The sequence below is a fragment of the Mixophyes fleayi genome, chromosome 3 (genome assembly GCF_038048845.1).
Source record: "Mixophyes fleayi isolate aMixFle1 chromosome 3, aMixFle1.hap1, whole genome shotgun sequence".
In the NCBI taxonomy this organism is placed as follows: domain Eukaryota; kingdom Metazoa; phylum Chordata; class Amphibia; order Anura; family Limnodynastidae; genus Mixophyes; species Mixophyes fleayi.
The window spans coordinates 275695879-275716095 of NC_134404.1; the positions used below are offsets into that span (position 1 = coordinate 275695879).

Sequence of the window (20217 nt, forward strand, 5' to 3'; positions counted from 1 at the left end):
AAGGGATGGACAGCATAGAAAACTATGCACTCATTTTTTACATTTATTTATTATTTGGTATGCACCATTTTTTGAGAGTGCACAGGTATCAAGGTTGCTCTTGCTTTTTATCATAATCCTTCATTCAAGGATTAGATCATATTATAAAATATCTGCCTGGACAGCATAAAGTATCACGTTTAATACAATAGTGATCTTTAGCAAGCAACTTCAAAAAAATAATCACTCTCCTTTGGAAAAAGTTGCTAATATTCATCATATTTCTTATCAGAAAGCAATATTGTCATTGAAATTAGAGTTTATATTGCTCAATAACATACCTACTCATCAAAGAATCTTTAAAATTCTTTTAATGTCCAAATTTTTCCTTGAATCTTTCAGGAAGATGAAATTAAAATTCATACCAGAAGTGGGGTTCGAACCCACGCGGATATAAATCCATTGGATCTTAAGTCCAACGCCTTAACCACTCGGCCATCCTGGTGAGATTTTCACAGGTTTTTTTCTATCTATCATAGTTGCAATGTTCATATGTAATTTGGTGTGTATGATCGTTTTTTCTTCAATTTCTCCACTACCTTATTACTCGTCTTTACCTGTCTCTTTCATATTGTATGCTGTATACAAGATCTTTACTTTGAAGACAAGAGTAATATATAAATGGAACTCTGTTGATTCTTTTAAAGGGATGGACAGCATAGAAAAATATGCACTCATTTTTTACATTTATTTATTATTTGGTATGCACCATTTTTTGAGAGTGCACAGGTATCAAGGTTGCTCTTGCTTTTTATCATAATCCTTCATTCAAGGATTAGATCATATTATAAAATATCTGCCTGGACAGCATAAAGTATCACGTTTAATACAATAGTGATCTTCAGCAACTTCAAAAAAATAATCACTCTCCTTTGGAAAAAGTTGCTAATATTCATCATATTTCTTATCAGAAAGCAATATTGTCGTTGAAATTAGAGTTTATATTGCTCAATAACATACCTACTCAACAAAGAATCTTTAAAATTCTTTTAATGTCCAAATTTTTCCTTGAATCTTTTAGGAAGATGAAATTAAAATTCATACCAGAAGTGGGGTTCGAACCCACGCGGATATAAATCCATTGGATCTTAAGTCCAACGCCTTAACCACTCGGCCATCCTGGTGAGATTTTCACATTTTTTTTTCTATCTATCATAGTTGCAATGTTCATATGTAATTTGGTGTGTATGATCGTTTTTTCTTCAATTTCTCCACTACCTTATTACTCGTCTTTACCTGTCTCTTTCATATTGTATGCTGTATACAAGATCTTCACTTTGAAGACAAGAGTAATATATAAATGGAACTCTGTTGATTCTTTTAAAGGGATGGACAGCATAGAAAACTATGCACTCATTTTTTACATTTATTTATTATTTGGTATGCACCATTTTTTGAGAGTGCACAGGTATCAAGGTTGCTCTTGCTTTTTATCATAATCCTTCATTCAAGGATTAGATCATATTATAAAATATCTGCCTGGACAGCATAAAGTATCACGTTTAATACAATAGTGATCTTCAGCAACTTCAAAAAAATAATCACTCTCCTTTGGAAAAAGTTGCTAATATTCATCATATTTCTTATCAGAAAGCAATATTGTCGTTGAAATTAGAGTTTATATTGCTCAATAACATACCTACTCAACAAAGAATCTTTAAAATTCTTTTAATGTCCAAATTTTTCCTTGAATCTTTTAGGAAGATGAAATTAAAATTCATACCAGAAGTGGGGTTCGAACCCACGCGGATATAAATCCATTGGATCTTAAGTCCAACGCCTTAACCACTCGGCCATCCTGGTGAGATTTTCACAGGTTTTTTTCTATCTATCATAGTTGCAATGTTCATATGTAATTTGGTGTGTATGATCGTTTTTTCTTCAATTTCTCCACTACCTTATTACTCGTCTTTACCTGTCTCTTTCATATTGTATGCTGTATACAAGATCTTCACTTTGAAGACAAGAGTAATATATAAATGGAACTCTGTTGATTCTTTTAAAGGGATGGACAGCATAGAAAACTATGCACTCATTTTTTACATTTATTTATTATTTGGTATGCACCATTTTTTGAGAGTGCACAGGTATCAAGGTTGCTCTTGCTTTTTATCATAATCCTTCATTCAAGGATTAGATCATATTATAAAATATCTGCCTGGACAGCATAAAGTATCACGTTTAATACAATAGTGATCTTCAGCAACTTCAAAAAAATAATCACTCTCCTTTGGAAAAAGTTGCTAATATTCATCATATTTCTTATCAGAAAGCAATATTGTCATTGAAATTAGAGTTTATATTGCTCAATAACATACCTACTCAACAAAGAATCTTTAAAATTCTTTTAATGTCCAAATTTTTCCTTGAATCTTTTAGGAAGATGAAATTAAAATTCATACCAGAAGTGGGGTTCGAACCCACGCGGATATAAATCCATTGGATCTTAAGTCCAACGCCTTAACCACTCGGCCATCCTGGTGAGATTTTCACAGGTTTTTTTCTATCTATCATAGTTGCAATGTTCATATGTAATTTGGTGTGTATGATCGTTTTTTCTTCAATTTCTCCACTACCTTATTACTCGTCTTTACCTGTCTCTTTCATATTGTATGCTGTATACAAGATCTTCACTTTGAAGACAAGAGTAATATATAAATGGAACTCTGTTGATTCTTTTAAAGGGATGGACAGCATAGAAAACTATGCACTCATTTTTTACATTTATTTATTATTTGGTATGCACCATTTTTTGAGAGTGCACAGGTATCAAGGTTGCTCTTGCTTTTTATCATAATCCTTCATTCAAGGATTAGATCATATTATAAAATATCTGCCTGGACAGCATAAAGTATCACGTTTAATACAATAGTGATCTTCAGCAACTTCAAAAAAATAATCACTCTCCTTTGGAAAAAGTTGCTAATATTCATCATATTTCTTATCAGAAAGCAATATTGTCATTGAAATTAGAGTTTATATTGCTCAATAACATACCTACTCAACAAAGAATCTTTAAAATTCTTTTAATGTCCAAATTTTTCCTTGAATCTTTTAGGAAGATGAAATTAAAATTCATACCAGAAGTGGGGTTCAAACCCACGCGGATATAAATCCATTGGATCTGAAGTCCAACGCCTTAACCACTCGGCCATCCTGGTGAGATTTTCACATTTTTTTTTCTATCTCTCATAGTTGCAATGTTCATATGTAATTAGGTTTGTATGATCATTTTTTCTTCAATTTCTCCACTACCTTATTACTCGTCTTTACCTGTCTCTTTCATATTGTATGCTGTATACAAGATCTTCACTTTGAAGACAAGAGTAATATATAAATGGAACTCTGTTGATTCTTTTAAAGGGATGGACAGCATAGAAAACTATGCACTCATTTTTTACATTTATTTATTATTTGGTATGCACCATTTTTTGAGAGTGCACAGGTATCAAGGTCGCTCTTGCTTTTTATCATAATCCTTCATTCAAGGATTAGATCATATTATAAAATATCTGCCTGGACAGCATAAAGTATCACGTTTAATACAATAGTGATCTTCAGCAACTTAAAAAATAATCACTCTCCTTTGGAAAAAGTTGCTAATATTCATCATATTTCTTATCAGAAAGCAATATTGTCATTGAAATTAGAGTTTATATTGCTCAATAACATACCTACTCAACAAAGAATCTTTAAAATTCTTTTAATGTCCAAATTTTTCCTTGAATCTTTTAGGAAGATGAAATTAAAATTCATACCAGAAGTGGGGTTCAAACCCACGCGGATATAAATCCATTGGATCTGAAGTCCAACGCCTTAACCACTCGGCCATCCTGGTGAGATTTTCACATTTTTTTTTCTATCTCTCATAGTTGCAATGTTCATATGTAATTAGGTTTGTATGATCATTTTTTCTTCAATTTCTCCACTACCTTATTACTCGTCTTTACCTGTCTCTTTCATATTGTATGCTGTATACAAGATCTTCACTTTGAAGACAAGAGTAATATATAAATGGAACTCTGTTGATTCTTTTAAAGGGATGGACAGCATAGAAAACTATGCACTCATTTTTTACATTTATTTATTATTTGGTATGCACCATTTTTTGAGAGTGCACAGGTATCAAGGTTGCTCTTGCTTTTTATCATAATCCTTCATTCAAGGATTAGATCATATTATAAAATATCTGCCTGGACAGCATAAAGTATCACGTTTAATACAATAGTGATCTTCAGCAACTTCAAAAAAATAATCACTCTCCTTTGGAAAAAGTTGCTAATATTCATCATATTTCTTATCAGAAAGCAATATTGTCGTCGAAATTAGAGTTTATATTGCTCAATAACATACCTACTCAACAAAGAATCTTTAAAATTCTTTTAATGTCCAAATTTTTCCTTGAATCTTTCAGGAAGATGAAATTAAAATTCATACCAGAAGTGGGGTTCGAACCCACGCGGATATAAATCCATTGGATCTTAAGTCCAACGCCTTAACCACTCGGCCATCCTGGTGAGATTTTCACAGGTTTTTTTCTATCTATCATAGTTGCAATGTTCATATGTAATTTGGTGTGTATGATCGTTTTTTCTTCAATTTCTCCACTACCTTATTACTCGTCTTTACCTGTCTCTTTCATATTGTATGCTGTATACAAGATCTTCACTTTGAAGACAAGAGTAATATATAAATGGAACTCTGTTGATTCTTTTAAAGGGATGGACAGCATAGAAAACTATGCACTCATTTTTTACATTTATTTATTATTTGGTATGCACCATTTTTTGAGAGTGCACAGGTATCAAGGTTGCTCTTGCTTTTTATCATAATCCTTCATTCAAGGATTAGATCATATTATAAAATATCTGCCTGGACAGCATAAAGTATCACGTTTAATACAATAGTGATCTTCAGCAACTTCAAAAAAATAATCACTCTCCTTTGGAAAAAGTTGCTAATATTCATCATATTTCTTATCAGAAAGCAATATTGTCGTTGAAATTAGAGTTTATATTGCTCAATAACATACCTACTCAACAAAGAATCTTTAAAATTCTTTTAAAGTCCAAATTTTTCCTTGAATCTTTTAGGAAGATGAAATTAAAATTCATACCAGAAGTGGGGTTCGAACCCACGCGGATATAAATCCATTGGATCTTAAGTCCAACGCCTTAACCACTCGGCCATCCTGGTGAGATTTTCACATTTTTTTTTCTATCTATCATAGTTGCAATGTTCATATGTAATTAGGTTTGTATGATCGTTTTTTCTTCAATTTCTCCACTACCTTATTACTCGTCTTTACCTGTCTCTTTCATATTGTATGCTGTATACAAGATCTTCACTTTGAAGACAAGAGTAATATATAAATGGAACTCTGTTGATTCTTTTAAAGGGATGGACAGCATAGAAAACTATGCACTCATTTTTTACATTTATTTATTATTTGGTATGCACCATTTTTTGAGAGTGCACAGGTATCAAGGTTGCTCTTGCTTTTTATCATAATCCTTCATTCAAGGATTAGATCATAGTATAAGATATCTGCCTGGACAGCATAAAGTATGTTTAATACAATAGTGATCTTCAGCAACTTCAAAAAAATAATAACTCTCCTTTGGAAAAAGTTGCTAATATTCATCATATTTCTTATCAGAAAGCAATATTGTCGTTGAAATTAGAGTTTATATTGCTCAATAACATACCTACTCAACAAAGAATCTTTAAAATTCTTTTAATGTCCAAATTTTTCCTTGAATCATTTAGGAAGATGAAATTAAAATTCATACCAGAAGTGGGGTTTGAAGCCACGCGGATATAAATCCATTGGATCTTAAGTCCAACGCCTTAACCACTCGGCCATCCTGGTGAGATTTTCACATTTTTTTTTTTTATCTATCATAGTTGCAATGTTCATATGTAATTAGGTTTGTATGATCGCTTTTTCTTCAATTTCTCCACTACCTTATTACTCGTCTTTACCTGTCTCTTTCATATTGTATGCTGTATACAAGATCTTCACTTTGAAGACAAGAGTAATATATAAATGGAACTCTGTTGATTCTTTTAAAGGGATGGACAGCATAGAAAACTATGCACTCATTTTTTACATTTATTTATTATTTGGTATGCACCATTTTTTGAGAGTGCACAGGTATCAAGGTTGCTCTTGCTTTTTATCATAATCCTTCATTCAAGGATTAGATCATATTATAAAATATCTGCCTGGACAGCATAAAGTATCACGTTTAATACAATAGGGATCTTCAGCAACTTCAAAAAAATAATCACTCTCCTTTGGAAAAAGTCGCTAATATTCATCATATTTCTTATCAGAAAGCAATATTGTCGTTGAAATTAGAGTTTATATGGCTCAATAACATACCTACTCAACAAAGAATCTTTAAAATTATTTTAATGTCCAAATTTTTCCTTGAATCTTTTAGGAAGATGAAATTAAAATTCATACCAGAAGTGGGGTTCAAACCCACGCGGATATAAATCCATTGGATCTTAAGTCCAACGTCTTAACCACTCGGCCATCCTGGTGAGATTTTCAAATTTTTTTTTCTATCTATCATAGTTGCAATGTTCATATGTAATTAGGTGTGTATGATCGTTTTTTCTTCAATTTCTCCACTACCTTATTACTCGTCTTTTCCTGTCTCTTTCATATTGTATGCTGTATACAAGATCTTCACTTTGAAGACAAGAGTAATATATAAATGGAACTCTGTTGATTCTTTTAAAGGGATGGACAGCATAGAAAACTATGCACTCATTTTTTACATTTATTTATTATTTGGTATGCACCATTTTTTGAGAGTGCACAGGTATCAAGGTTGCTCTTGCTTTTTATCATAATCCTTCATTCAAGGATTAGATCATATTATAAAATATCTGCCTGGACAGCATAAAGTATCACGTTTAATACAATAGTGATCTTCAGCAACTTCAAAAAAATAATCACTCTCCTTTGGAAAAAGTTGCTAATATTCATCATATTTCTTATCAGAAAGCAATATTGTCGTTGAAATTAGAGTTTATATTGCTCAATAACATACCTACTCAACAAAGAATCTTTAAAATTCTTTTAATGTCCAAATTTTTCCTTGAATCTTTTAGGAAGATGCAATTAAAATTCATACCAGAAGTGGGGTTCGAACCCACGCGGATATAAATCCATTGGATCTTAAGTCCAACGCCTTAACCACTCGGCCATCCTGGTGAGATTTTCACATTTTTTTTTCTATCTATCATAGTTGCAATGTTCATATGTAATTAGGTTTCTATGATCGTTTTTTTCTTCAATTTCTCTACTACCTTATTACTCGTCTTTACCTGTCTCTTTCATATTGTATGCTGTATACAAGATCTTCACTTGAAGACAAGAGTAATATATAAATGGAACTCTGTTGATTCTTTTAAAGGGATGGACAGCATAGAAAACTATGCACTCATTTTTTACATTTATTTATTATTTGGTATGCACCATTTTTTGAGAGTGCACAGGTATCAAGGTTGCTCTTGCTTTTTATCATAATCCTTCATTCAAGGATTAGATCATATTATAAAATATCTGCCTGGACAGCATAAAGTATCACATTTAATACAATAGTGATCTTCAGCAACTTCAAAAAAATAATCACTCTCCTTTGGAAAAAGTTGCTAATATTCATCATATTTCTTACCAGAAAGCAATATTGTCGTTGAAATTAGAGTTTATATTGCTCAATAACATACCTACTCAACAAAGAATCTTTAAAATTCTTTTAATGTCCAAATTTTTCCTTGAATCTTTTAGGAAGATAAAATTAAAATTCATACCAGAAGTGGGGTTCGAACCCACGCGGATATAAATCCATTGGATCTTAAGTCCAACGCCTTAACCACTCGGCCATACTGGTGAGATTTTCACATTTTTTTTTCTATCTATCATAGTTGCAATGTTCATATGTAATTAGGTTTCTATGATCGTTTTTTTCTTCAATTTCTCTACTACCTTATTACTCGTCTTTACTTGTCTCTTTCATATTGTATGCTGTATACAAGATCTTCACTTTGAAGACAAGAGTAATATATAAATGGAACTCTGTTGATTCTTTTAAAGGGATGGACAGCATAGAAAACTATGCACTCATTTTTTACATTTATTTATTATTTGGTATGCACCATTTTTTGAGAGTGCACAGGTATCAAGGTTGCTCTTGCTTTTTATCATAATCCTTCATTCAAGGATTAGATCATATTATAAAATATCTGCCTGGACAGCATAAAGTATCACGTTTAATACAATAGTGATCTTCAGCAACTTCAAAAAAATAATCACTCTCCTTTGGAAAAAGTTGCTAATATTCATCATATTTCTTATCAGAAAGCAATATTGTCGTTGAAATTAGAGTTTATATTGCTCAATAACATACCTACTCAACAAAGAATCTTTAAAATTCTTTTAATGTCCAAATTTTTCCTTGAATCTTTTAGGAAGATGCAATTAAAATTCATACCAGAAGTGGGGTTCGAACCCACGCGGATATAAATCCATTGGATCTTAAGTCCAACGCCTTAACCACTCGGCCATCCTGGTGAGATTTTTCACATTTTTTTTTCTATCTATCATAGTTGCAATGTTCATATGTAATTAGGTTTCTATGATCGTTTTTTTCTTCAATTTCTCTACTACCTTATTACTCGTCTTTACCTGTCTCTTTCATATTGTATGCTGTATACAAGATCTTCACTTTGAAGACAAGAGTAATATATAAATGGAACTCTGTTGATTCTTTTAAAGGGATGGACAGCATAGAAAACTATGCACTCATTTTTTACATTTATTTATTATTTGGTATGCACCATTTTTTGAGAGTGCACAGGTATCAAGGTTGCTCTTGCTTTTTATCATAATCCTTCATTCAAGGATTAGATCATATTATAAAATATCTGCCTGGACAGCATAAAGTATCACATTTAATACAATAGTGATCTTCAGCAACTTCAAAAAAATAATCACTCTCCTTTGGAAAAAGTTGCTAATATTCATCATATTTCTTACCAGAAAGCAATATTGTCGTTGAAATTAGAGTTTATATTGCTCAATAACATACCTACTCAACAAAGAATCTTTAAAATTCTTTTAATGTCCAAATTTTTCCTTGAATCTTTTAGGAAGATAAAATTAAAATTCATACCAGAAGTGGGGTTCGAACCCACGTGGATATAAATCCATTGGATCTTAAGTCCAACGCCTTAACCACTCGGCCATCCTGGTGAGATTTTCACATTTTTTTTTCTATCTATCATAGTTGCAATGTTCATATGTAATTAGGTTTCTATGATCGTTTTTTTCTTCAATTTCTCTACTACCTTATTACTCGTCTTTACTTGTCTCTTTCATATTGTATGCTGTATACAAGATCTTCACTTTGAAGACAAGAGTAATATATAAATGGAACTCTGTTGATTCTTTTAAAGGGATGGACAGCATAGAAAACTATGCACTCATTTTTTTACATTTATTTATTATTTGGTATGCACCATTTTTTGAGAGTGCACAGGTATCAAGGTTGCTCTTGCTTTTTATCATAATCCTTCATTCAAGGATTAGATCATAGTATAAGATATCTGCCTGGACAGCATAAAGTATGTTTAATACAATAGTGATCTTCAGCAACTTCAAAAAAATAATAACTCTCCTTTGGAAAAAGTTGCTAATATTCATCATATTTCTTATCAGAAAGCAATATTGTCGTTGAAATTAGAGTTTATATTGCTCAATAACATACCTACTCAACAAAGAATCTTTAAAATTCTTTTAATGTCCAAATTTTTCCTTGAATCATTTAGGAAGATGAAATTAAAATTCATACCAGAAGTGGGGTTTGAAGCCACGCGGATATAAATCCATTGGATCTTAAGTCCAACGCCTTAACCACTCGGCCATCCTGGTGAGATTTTCACATTTTTTTTTTTTATCTATCATAGTTGCAATGTTCATATGTAATTAGGTTTGTATGATCGTTTTTTCTTCAATTTCTCCACTACCTTATTACTCGTCTTTACCTGTCTCTTTCATATTGTATGCTGTATACAAGATCTTCACTTTGAAGACAAGAGTAATATATAAATGGAACTCTGTTGATTCTTTTAAAGGGATGGACAGCATAGAAAACTATGCACTCATTTTTTACATTTATTTATTATTTGGTATGCACCATTTTTTGAGAGTGCACAGGTATCAAGGTTGCTCTTGCTTTTTATCATAATCCTTCATTCAAGGATTAGATCATATTATAAAATATCTGCCTGGACAGCATAAAGTATCACGTTTAATACAATAGGGATCTTCAGCAACTTCAAAAAAATAATCACTCTCCTTTGGAAAAAGTCGCTAATATTCATCATATTTCTTATCAGAAAGCAATATTGTCGTTGAAATTAGAGTTTATATGGCTCAATAACATACCTACTCAACAAAGAATCTTTAAAATTATTTTAATGTCCAAATTTTTCCTTGAATCTTTTAGGAAGATGAAATTAAAATTCATACCAGAAGTGGGGTTCAAACCCACGCGGATATAAATCCATTGGATCTTAAGTCCAACGTCTTAACCACTCGGCCATCCTGGTGAGATTTTCACATTTTTTTTTCTATCTATCATAGTTGCAATGTTCATATGTAATTAGGTGTGTATGATCGTTTTTTCTTCAATTTCTCCACTACCTTATTACTCGTCTTTTCCTGTCTCTTTCATATTGTATGCTGTATACAAGATCTTCACTTTGAAGACAAGAGTAATATATAAATGGAACTCTGTTGATTCTTTTAAAGGGATGGACAGCATAGAAAACTATGCACTCATTTTTTACATTTATTTATTATTTGGTATGCACCATTTTTTGAGAGTGCACAGGTATCAAGGTTGCTCTTGCTTTTTATCATAATCCTTCATTCAAGGATTAGATCATATTATAAAATATCTGCCTGGACAGCATAAAGTATCACGTTTAATACAATAGTGATCTTCAGCAACTTCAAAAAAATAATCACTCTCCTTTGGAAAAAGTTGCTAATATTCATCATATTTCTTATCAGAAAGCAATATTGTCGTTGAAATTAGAGTTTATATTGCTCAATAACATACCTACTCAACAAAGAATCTTTAAAATTCTTTTAATGTCCAAATTTTTCCTTGAATCTTTTAGGAAGATGCAATTAAAATTCATACCAGAAGTGGGGTTCGAACCCACGCGGATATAAATCCATTGGATCTTAAGTCCAACGCCTTAACCACTCGGCCATCCTGGTGAGATTTTCACATTTTTTTTTCTATCTATCATAGTTGCAATGTTCATATGTAATTAGGTTTCTATGATCGTTTTTTTCTTCAATTTCTCTACTACCTTATTACTCGTCTTTACCTGTCTCTTTCATATTGTATGCTGTATACAAGATCTTCACTTTGAAGACAAGAGTAATATATAAATGGAACTCTGTTGATTCTTTTAAAGGGATGGACAGCATAGAAAACTATGCACTCATTTTTTACATTTATTTATTATTTGGTATGCACCATTTTTTGAGAGTGCACAGGTATCAAGGTTGCTCTTGCTTTTTATCATAATCCTTCATTCAAGGATTAGATCATATTATAAAATATCTGCCTGGACAGCATAAAGTATCACATTTAATACAATAGTGATCTTCAGCAACTTCAAAAAAATAATCACTCTCCTTTGGAAAAAGTTGCTAATATTCATCATATTTCTTACCAGAAAGCAATATTGTCGTTGAAATTAGAGTTTATATTGCTCAATAACATACCTACTCAACAAAGAATCTTTAAAATTCTTTTAATGTCCAAATTTTTCCTTGAATCTTTTAGGAAGATAAAATTAAAATTCATACCAGAAGTGGGGTTCGAACCCACGCGGATATAAATCCATTGGATCTTAAGTCCAACGCCTTAACCACTCGGCCATCCTGGTGAGATTTTCACATTTTTTTTTCTATCTATCATAGTTGCAATGTTCATATGTAATTAGGTTTCTATGATCGTTTTTTTCTTCAATTTCTCTACTACCTTATTACTCGTCTTTACTTGTCTCTTTCATATTGTATGCTGTATACAAGATCTTCACTTTGAAGACAAGAGTAATATATAAATGGAACTCTGTTGATTCTTTTAAGGGATGGACAGCATAGAAAACTATGCACTCATTTTTTACATTTATTTATTATTTGGTATGCACCATTTTTTGAGAGTGCACAGGTATCAAGGTTGCTCTTGCTTTTTATCATAATCCTTCATTCAAGGATTAGATCATAGTATAAAATATCTGCCTGGACAGCATAAAGTATGTTTAATACAATAGTGATCTTCAGCAACTTCAAAAAAATAATAACTCTCCTTTGGAAAAAGTTGCTAATATTCATCATATTTCTTATCAGAAAGCAATATTGTCGTTGAAATTAGAGTTTATATTGCTCAATAACATACCTACTCAACAAAGAATCTTTAAAATTCTTTTAATGTCCAAATTTTTCCTTGAATCATTTAGGAAGATGAAATTAAAATTCATACCAGAAGTGGGGTTTGAAGCCACGCGGATATAAATCCATTGGATCTTAAGTCCAACGCCTTAACCACTCGGCCATCCTGGTGAGATTTTCACATTTTTTTTTTTGTATCTATCATAGTTGCAATGTTCATATGTAATTAGGTTTGTATGATCGTTTTTTCTTCAATTTCTCCACTACCTTATTACTCGTCTTTACCTGTCTCTTTCATATTGTATGCTGTATACAAGATCTTCACTTTGAAGACAAGAGTAATATATAAATGGAACTCTGTTGATTCTTTTAAAGGGATGGACAGCATAGAAAACTATGCACTCATTTTTTACATTTATTTATTATTTGGTATGCACCATTTTTTGAGAGTGCACAGGTATCAAGGTTGCTCTTGCTTTTTATCATAATCCTTCATTCAAGGATTAGATCATATTATAAAATATCTGCCTGGACAGCATAAAGTATCACGTTTAATACAATAGGGATCTTCAGCAACTTCAAAAAAATAATCACTCTCCTTTGGAAAAAGTCGCTAATATTCATCATATTTCTTATCAGAAAGCAATATTGTCGTTGAAATTAGAGTTTATATGGCTCAATAACATACCTACTCAACAAAGAATCTTTAAAATTCTTTTAATGTCCAAATTTTTCCTTGAATCTTTTAGGAAGATGAAATTAAAATTCATACCAGAAGTGGGGTTCAAACCCACGCGGATATAAATCCATTGGATCTTAAGTCCAACGTCTTAACCACTCGGCCATCCTGGTGAGATTTTCACATTTTTTTTTCTATCTATCATAGTTGCAATGTTCATATGTAATTAGGTGTGTATGATCGTTTTTTCTTCAATTTCTCCACTACCTTATTACTCGTCTTTTCCTGTCTCTTTCATATTGTATGCTGTATACAAGATCTTCACTTTGAAGACAAGAGTAATATATAAATGGAACTCTGTTGATTCTTTTAAAGGGATGGACAGCATAGAAAACTATGCACTCATTTTTTACATTTATTTATTATTTGGTATGCACCATTTTTTGAGAGTGCACAGGTATCAAGGTTGCTCTTGCTTTTTATCATAATCCTTCATTCAAGGATTAGATCATATTATAAAATATCTGCCAGGACAGCATAAAGTAACACGTTTAATACAATAGTGATCTTCAGCAACTTCAAAAAAATAATCACTCTCCTTTGGAAAAAGTTGCTAATATTCATCATATTTCTTATCAGCAAGCAATATTGTCGTTGAAATTAGAGTTTATATTGCTCAATAACATACCTACTCAACAAAGAATCTTTAAAATTCTTTTAATGTCCAAATTTTTCCTTGAATCTTTTAGGAAGATGCAATTAAAATTCATACCAGAAGTGGGGTTCGAACCCACGCGGATATAAATCCATTGGATCTTAAGTCCAACGCCTTAACCACTCGGCCATCCTGGTGAGATTTTCACTTTTTTTTTTCTATCTATCATAGTTGCAATGTTCATATGTAATTAGGTTTCTATGATCGTTTTTTTCTTCAATTTCTCTACTACCTTATTACTCGTCTTTACCTGTCTCTTTCATATTGTATGCTGTATACAAGATCTTCACTTTGAAGACAAGAGTAATATATAAATGGAACTCTGTTGATTCTTTTAAAGGGATGGACAGCATAGAAAACTATGCACTCATTTTTTACATTTATTTATTATTTGGTATGCACCATTTTTTGAGAGTGCACAGGTATCAAGGTTGCTCTTGCTTTTTATCATAATCCTTCATTCAAGGATTAGATCATATTATAAAATATCTGCCTGGACAGCATAAAGTATCACATTTAATACAATAGTGATCTTCAGCAACTTCAAAAAAATAATCACTCTCCTTTGGAAAAAGTTGCTAATATTCATCATATTTCTTATCAGAAAGCAATATTGTCGTTGAAATTAGAGTTTATATTGCTCAATAACATACCTACTCAACAAAGAATCTTTAAAATTCTTTTAATGTCCAAATTTTTCCTTGAATCTTTTAGGAAGATGAAATTAAAATTCATACCAGAAGTGGGGTTTGAACCCACGCGGATATAAATCCATTGGATCTTAAGTCCAACGCCTTAACCACTCGGCCATCCTGGTGAGATTTTCACATTTTTTTTTCTATCTATCATAGTTGGAATGTTCATATGTAATTAGGTTTGTATGATCGTTTTTTCTTCAATTTCTCCACTACCTTATTACTCATCTTTACCTGTCTCTTTCATATTGTATGCTGTATACAAGATCTTCACTTTGAAGACAAGAGTAATATATAAATGGAACTCTGTTGATTCTTTTAAAGGGATGGACAGCATAGAAAACTATGCACTCATTTTTTACATTTATTTATTATTTGGTATGCACCATTTTTTGAGAGTGCACAGGTATCAAGGTTGCTCTTGCTTTTTATCATAATCCTTCATTCAAGGATTAGATCATATTATAAAATATCTGCGTGGACAGCATAAAGTATCACGTTTAATACAATAGTGATCTTCAGCAACTTCAAAAAAATAATCACTCTCCTTTGGAAAAAGTTGCTAATATTCATCATATTTCTTATCAGAAAGCAATATTGTCGTTGAAATTAGAGTTTATATTGCTCAATAACATACCTACTCAACAAAGAATCTTTAAAATTCTTTTAATGTCCAAATTTTTCCTTGAATCTTTCAGGAAGATGAAATTAAAATTCATACCAGAAGGGGGGTTTGAACCCACGCGGATATAAATCCATTGGATCTTAAGTCCAACGCCTTAACCACTCGGCCATACTGGTGAGATTTTCACAGGTTTTTTTCTATCTATCATAGTTGCAATGTTCATATGTAATTTGGTGTGTATGATCGTTTTTTCTTCAATTTCTCCACTACCTTATTACTCGTCTTTACCTGTCTCTTTCATATTGTATGCTGTATACAAGATCTTAACTTTGAAGACAAGAGTAATATATAAATGGAACTCTGTTGATTCTTTTAAAGGGATGGACATCATAGAAAACTATGCACTCATTTTTTACATTTATTTATTATTTGGTATGCACCATTTTTTGAGAGTGCACAGGTATCAAGGTTGCTCTTGCTTTTTATCATAATCCTTCATTCAAGGATTAGATCATATTATAAAATATCTGCCTGGACAGCATAAAGTATCACGTTTAATACAATAGTGATCTTCAGCAACTTCAAAAAAATAATCACTCTCCTTTGGAAAAAGTTGCTAATATTCATCATATTTCTTATCAGAAAGCAATATTGTCGTTGAAATTAGAGTTTATATTGCTCAATAACATACCTACTCAACAAAGAATCTTTAAAATTCTTTTAATGTCCAAATTTTTCCTTGAATCTTTTAGGAAGATGAAATTAAAATTCATACCAGAAGTGGGGTTCGAACCCACGCGGATATAAATCCATTGGATCTTAAGTCCAATGCCTTAACCACTCGGCCATCCTGGTGAGATTTTCACATTTTTTTTTCTATCTATCATAGTTGCAATGTTCATATGTAATTAGGTTTGTATGATCGTTTTTTCTTCAATTTCTCCACTACCTTATTACTCGTCTTTACCTGTCTCTTTCATATTGTATGCTGTATACAAGATCTTCACTTTGAAGACAAGAGTAATATATAAATGGAACTCTGTTGATTCTTTTAAAGGGATGGACAGCATAGAAAACTATGCACTCATTTTTTACATTTATTTATTATTTGGTATGCACCATTTTTTGAGAGTGCACAGGTATCAAGGTTGCTCTTGCTTTTTATCATAATCCTTCATTCAAGGATTAGATCATATTATAAAATATCTGCTTGGACAGCATAAAGTATCACGTTTAATACAATAGTGATCTTCAGCAACTTCAAAAAAATAATCACTCTCCTTTGGAAAAAGTTGCTAATATTCATCATATTTCTTATCAGAAAGCAATATTGTCGTTGAAATTAGAGTTTATATTGCTCAATAACATACCTACTCAACAAAGAATCTTTAAAATTCTTTTAATGTCCAAATTTTTCCTTGAATCTTTTAGGAAGATGAAATTAAAATTCATACCAGAAGTGGGGTTCGAACCCACGCGGATATAAATCCATTGGATCTTAAGTCCAACGCCTTAACCACTCGGCCATCCTGGTGAGATTTTCACAGGTTTTTTTCTATCTATCATAGTTGCAATGTTCATATGTAATTTGGTGTGTATGATCGTTTTTTCTTCAATTTCTCCACTACCTTATTACTCGTCTTTACCTGTCTCTTTCATATTGTATGCTGTATACAAGATCTTCACTTTGAAGACAAGAGTAATATATAAATGGAACTCTGTTGATTCTTTTAAAGGGATGGACAGCATAGAAAACTATGCACTCATTTTTTACATTTATTTATTATTTGGTATGCACCATTTTTTGAGAGTGCACAGGTATCAAGGTTGCTCTTGCTTTTTATCATAATCCTTCATTCAAGGATTAGATCATATTATAAAATATCTGCCTGGACAGCATAAAGTATCACGTTTAATACAATAGTGATCTTCAGCAACTTCAAAAAAATAATCACTCTCCTTTGGAAAAAGTTGCTAATATTCATCATATTTCTTATCAGAAAGCAATATTGTCGTTGAAATTAGAGTTTATATTGCTCAATAACATACCTACTCAACAAAGAATCTTTAAAATTCTTTTAATGTCCAAATTTTTCCTTGAATCTTTTAGGAAGATGAAATTAAAATTCATACCAGAAGTGGGGTTCGAACCCACGCGGATATAAATCCATTGGATCTTAAGTCCAACGCCTTAACCACTCGGCCATCCTGGTGAGATTTTCACAGGTTTTTTTCTATCTATCATAGTTGCAATGTTCATATGTAATTTGGTGTGTATGATCGTATTTTCTTCAATTTCTCCACTACCTTATTACTCGTCTTTACCTGTCTCTTTCATATTGTATGCTGTATACAAGATCTTCACTTTGAAGACAAAAGTAATATATAAATGGAACTCTGTTGATTCTTTTAAAGGGATGGACAGCATAGAAAACTATGCACTCATTTTTTACATTTATTTATTATTTGGTATGCACCATTTTTTGAGAGTGCACAGGTATCAAGGTTGCTCTTGCTTTTTATCATAATCCTTCATTCAAGGATTAGATCATATTATAAAATATCTGCCTGGACAGCATAAAGTATCACGTTTAATACAATAGGGATCTTCAGCAACTTCAAAAAAATAATCACTCTCCTTTGGAAAAAGTCGCTAATATTCATCATATTTCTTATCAGAAAGCAATATTGTCGTTGAAATTAGAGTTTATATGGCTCAATAACATACCTACTCAACAAAGAATCTTTAAAATTCTTTTAATGTCCAAATTTTTCCTTGAATCATTTAGGAAGATGAAATTAAAATTCATACCAGAAGTGGGGTTTGAACTCACACGGATATAAATCCATTGGATCTTAAGTCCAACGCCTTAACCACTCGGCCATCCTGGTAAGATTTTCACAGGTTTTTTTCTATCTATCATAGTTGCAATGTTCATATGTAATTTGGTGTGTATGATCGTTTTTTCTTCAATTTCTCCACTACCTTATTACTCGTCTTTACCTGTCTCTTTCATATTGTATGCTGTATACAAGATCTTCACTTTGAAGACAAGAGTAATATATAAATGGAACTCTGTTGATTCTTTTAAAGGGATGGACAGCATAGAAAACTATGCACTCATTTTTTACATTTATTTATTATTTGGTATGCACCATTTTTTGAGAGTGCACAGGTATCAAGGTTGCTCTTGCTTTTTATCATAATCCTTCATTCAAGGATTAGATCATAGTATAAAATATCTGCCTGGACAGCATAAAGTATGTTTAATACAATAGTGATCTTCAGCAACTTCAAAAAAATAATAACTCTCCTTTGGAAAAAGTTGCTAATATTCATCATATTTCTTATCAGAAAGCAATATTGTCGTTGAAATTAGAGTTTATATTGCTCAATAACATACCTACTCAACAAAGAATCTTTAAAATTCTTTTAATGTCCAAATTTTTCCTTGAATCATTTAGGAAGATGAAATTAAAATTCATACCAGAAGTGGGGTTTGAACCCATGCGGATATAAATCCATTGGATCTTAAGTCCAACGCCTTAACCACTCGGCCATCCTGGTGAGATTTTCACTTTTTTTTTTCTATCTATCATAGTTGCAATGTTCATATGTAATTAGGTTTGTATGATCGTTTTTTCTTCAATTTCTCCACTACCTTATTACTCGTCTTTACCTGTCTCTTTCATATTGTATGCTGTATACAAGATCTTCACTTTGAAGACAAGAGTAATATATAAATGGAACTCTGTTGATTCTTTTAAAGGGATGGACAGCATAGAAAACTATGCACTCATTTTTTACATTTATTTATTATTTGGTATGCACCATTTTTTGAGAGTGCACAGGTATCAAGGTTACTCTTGCTTTTTATCATAATCCTTCATTCAAGGATTAGATCATATTATAAAATATCTGCCTGGACAGCATAAAGTATCACGTTTAATACAATAGTGATCTTCAGCAACTTCAAAAAAATAATCACTCTCCTTTGGAAAAAGTTGCTAATATTCATCATATTTCTTATCAGAAAGCAATATTGTCGTTGAAATTAGAGTTTATATTGCTCAATAACATACCTACTCAACAAAGAATCTTTAAAATTCTTTTAATGTCCAAATTTTTCCTTGAATCTTTTAGGAAGATGAAATTAAAATTCATACCAGAAGTGGGGTTCGAACCCACGCGGATATAAATCCATTGGATCTTAAGTCCAACGCCTTAACCACTCGGCCATCCTGGTGAGATTTTCACAGGTTTTTTTCTATCTATCATAGTTGCAATGTTCATATGTAATTAGGTTTGTATGATCGTTTTTTCTTCAATTTCTCCACTACCTTATTACTCGTCTTTACCTGTCTCTTTCATATTGTATGCTGTATACAAGATCTTCACTTTGAAGACAAGAGTAATATATAAATGGAACTCTGTTGATTCTTTTAAAGGGATGGACAGCATAGAAAACTATGCACTCATTTTTTACATTTATTTATTATTTGGTATGCACCATTTTTTGAGAGTGCACAGGTATCAAGGTTGCTCTTGCTTTTTATCATAATCCTTCATTCAAGGATTAGATCATATTATAAAATATCTGCTTGGACAGCATAAAGTATCACGTTTAATACAATAGTGATCTTCAGCAACTTCAAAAAAATAATCACTCTCCTTTGGAAAAAGTTGCTAATATTCATCATATTTCTTATCAGAAAGCAATATTGTCGTTGAAATTAGAGTTTATATTGCTCAATAACATACCTACTCAGCAAAGAATCTTTAAAATTCTTTTAATGTCCAAATTTTTCCTTGAATCTTTTAGGAAGATGAAATTAAAATTCATACCAGAAGTGGGGTTCGAACCCACGCGGATATAAATCCATTGGATCTTAAGTCCAACGCCTTAACCACTCGGCCATCCTGGTGAGATTTTCACAGGTTTTTTTCTATCTATCATAGTTGCAATGTTC

The 20217-nt window shown here is 31.7% G+C and overlaps 28 non-coding genes across 28 annotated transcripts; all 28 read right to left on the reverse strand.

The window, feature by feature from the left end:
* Positions 1–401: 401 nt before the first annotated feature.
* TRNAL-UAA (transfer RNA leucine (anticodon UAA)) lies at positions 402–484 on the reverse strand. Its single transcript has one exon. It is a non-coding gene; the product is annotated as a tRNA-Leu (tRNA).
* A 596-nt stretch (positions 485–1080) lies between these two features.
* TRNAL-UAA (transfer RNA leucine (anticodon UAA)) lies at positions 1081–1163 on the reverse strand. The gene has a single exon. It is a non-coding gene; the product is annotated as a tRNA-Leu (tRNA).
* A 596-nt stretch (positions 1164–1759) lies between these two features.
* Positions 1760–1842, reverse strand: TRNAL-UAA (transfer RNA leucine (anticodon UAA)). Its single transcript has one exon. It is a non-coding gene; the product is annotated as a tRNA-Leu (tRNA).
* A 596-nt stretch (positions 1843–2438) lies between these two features.
* TRNAL-UAA (transfer RNA leucine (anticodon UAA)) lies at positions 2439–2521 on the reverse strand. The gene has a single exon. It is a non-coding gene; the product is annotated as a tRNA-Leu (tRNA).
* Positions 2522–4473: 1952 nt separating this feature from the next.
* Positions 4474–4556, reverse strand: TRNAL-UAA (transfer RNA leucine (anticodon UAA)). Its single transcript has one exon. It is a non-coding gene; the product is annotated as a tRNA-Leu (tRNA).
* A 596-nt stretch (positions 4557–5152) lies between these two features.
* TRNAL-UAA (transfer RNA leucine (anticodon UAA)) lies at positions 5153–5235 on the reverse strand. The gene has a single exon. It is a non-coding gene; the product is annotated as a tRNA-Leu (tRNA).
* A 593-nt stretch (positions 5236–5828) lies between these two features.
* TRNAL-UAA (transfer RNA leucine (anticodon UAA)) lies at positions 5829–5911 on the reverse strand. The gene has a single exon. It is a non-coding gene; the product is annotated as a tRNA-Leu (tRNA).
* A 597-nt stretch (positions 5912–6508) lies between these two features.
* Positions 6509–6591, reverse strand: TRNAL-UAA (transfer RNA leucine (anticodon UAA)). The gene has a single exon. It is a non-coding gene; the product is annotated as a tRNA-Leu (tRNA).
* Positions 6592–7187: 596 nt separating this feature from the next.
* TRNAL-UAA (transfer RNA leucine (anticodon UAA)) lies at positions 7188–7270 on the reverse strand. Its single transcript has one exon. It is a non-coding gene; the product is annotated as a tRNA-Leu (tRNA).
* Positions 7271–7866: 596 nt separating this feature from the next.
* Positions 7867–7949, reverse strand: TRNAL-UAA (transfer RNA leucine (anticodon UAA)). The gene has a single exon. It is a non-coding gene; the product is annotated as a tRNA-Leu (tRNA).
* A 597-nt stretch (positions 7950–8546) lies between these two features.
* On the reverse strand, positions 8547–8629 carry TRNAL-UAA (transfer RNA leucine (anticodon UAA)). Its single transcript has one exon. It is a non-coding gene; the product is annotated as a tRNA-Leu (tRNA).
* A 598-nt stretch (positions 8630–9227) lies between these two features.
* Positions 9228–9310, reverse strand: TRNAL-UAA (transfer RNA leucine (anticodon UAA)). Its single transcript has one exon. It is a non-coding gene; the product is annotated as a tRNA-Leu (tRNA).
* A 595-nt stretch (positions 9311–9905) lies between these two features.
* On the reverse strand, positions 9906–9988 carry TRNAL-UAA (transfer RNA leucine (anticodon UAA)). The gene has a single exon. It is a non-coding gene; the product is annotated as a tRNA-Leu (tRNA).
* A 597-nt stretch (positions 9989–10585) lies between these two features.
* TRNAL-UAA (transfer RNA leucine (anticodon UAA)) lies at positions 10586–10668 on the reverse strand. Its single transcript has one exon. It is a non-coding gene; the product is annotated as a tRNA-Leu (tRNA).
* A 596-nt stretch (positions 10669–11264) lies between these two features.
* Positions 11265–11347, reverse strand: TRNAL-UAA (transfer RNA leucine (anticodon UAA)). The gene has a single exon. It is a non-coding gene; the product is annotated as a tRNA-Leu (tRNA).
* Positions 11348–11944: 597 nt separating this feature from the next.
* On the reverse strand, positions 11945–12027 carry TRNAL-UAA (transfer RNA leucine (anticodon UAA)). The gene has a single exon. It is a non-coding gene; the product is annotated as a tRNA-Leu (tRNA).
* Positions 12028–12620: 593 nt separating this feature from the next.
* TRNAL-UAA (transfer RNA leucine (anticodon UAA)) lies at positions 12621–12703 on the reverse strand. The gene has a single exon. It is a non-coding gene; the product is annotated as a tRNA-Leu (tRNA).
* Positions 12704–13301: 598 nt separating this feature from the next.
* On the reverse strand, positions 13302–13384 carry TRNAL-UAA (transfer RNA leucine (anticodon UAA)). Its single transcript has one exon. It is a non-coding gene; the product is annotated as a tRNA-Leu (tRNA).
* A 596-nt stretch (positions 13385–13980) lies between these two features.
* On the reverse strand, positions 13981–14063 carry TRNAL-UAA (transfer RNA leucine (anticodon UAA)). Its single transcript has one exon. It is a non-coding gene; the product is annotated as a tRNA-Leu (tRNA).
* Positions 14064–14660: 597 nt separating this feature from the next.
* On the reverse strand, positions 14661–14743 carry TRNAL-UAA (transfer RNA leucine (anticodon UAA)). Its single transcript has one exon. It is a non-coding gene; the product is annotated as a tRNA-Leu (tRNA).
* Positions 14744–15339: 596 nt separating this feature from the next.
* TRNAL-UAA (transfer RNA leucine (anticodon UAA)) lies at positions 15340–15422 on the reverse strand. The gene has a single exon. It is a non-coding gene; the product is annotated as a tRNA-Leu (tRNA).
* A 596-nt stretch (positions 15423–16018) lies between these two features.
* TRNAL-UAA (transfer RNA leucine (anticodon UAA)) lies at positions 16019–16101 on the reverse strand. The gene has a single exon. It is a non-coding gene; the product is annotated as a tRNA-Leu (tRNA).
* Positions 16102–16697: 596 nt separating this feature from the next.
* On the reverse strand, positions 16698–16780 carry TRNAL-UAA (transfer RNA leucine (anticodon UAA)). The gene has a single exon. It is a non-coding gene; the product is annotated as a tRNA-Leu (tRNA).
* Positions 16781–17376: 596 nt separating this feature from the next.
* Positions 17377–17459, reverse strand: TRNAL-UAA (transfer RNA leucine (anticodon UAA)). Its single transcript has one exon. It is a non-coding gene; the product is annotated as a tRNA-Leu (tRNA).
* A 596-nt stretch (positions 17460–18055) lies between these two features.
* On the reverse strand, positions 18056–18138 carry TRNAL-UAA (transfer RNA leucine (anticodon UAA)). Its single transcript has one exon. It is a non-coding gene; the product is annotated as a tRNA-Leu (tRNA).
* A 593-nt stretch (positions 18139–18731) lies between these two features.
* Positions 18732–18814, reverse strand: TRNAL-UAA (transfer RNA leucine (anticodon UAA)). The gene has a single exon. It is a non-coding gene; the product is annotated as a tRNA-Leu (tRNA).
* A 596-nt stretch (positions 18815–19410) lies between these two features.
* On the reverse strand, positions 19411–19493 carry TRNAL-UAA (transfer RNA leucine (anticodon UAA)). Its single transcript has one exon. It is a non-coding gene; the product is annotated as a tRNA-Leu (tRNA).
* A 596-nt stretch (positions 19494–20089) lies between these two features.
* TRNAL-UAA (transfer RNA leucine (anticodon UAA)) lies at positions 20090–20172 on the reverse strand. Its single transcript has one exon. It is a non-coding gene; the product is annotated as a tRNA-Leu (tRNA).
* Positions 20173–20217: the final 45 nt, after the last annotated feature.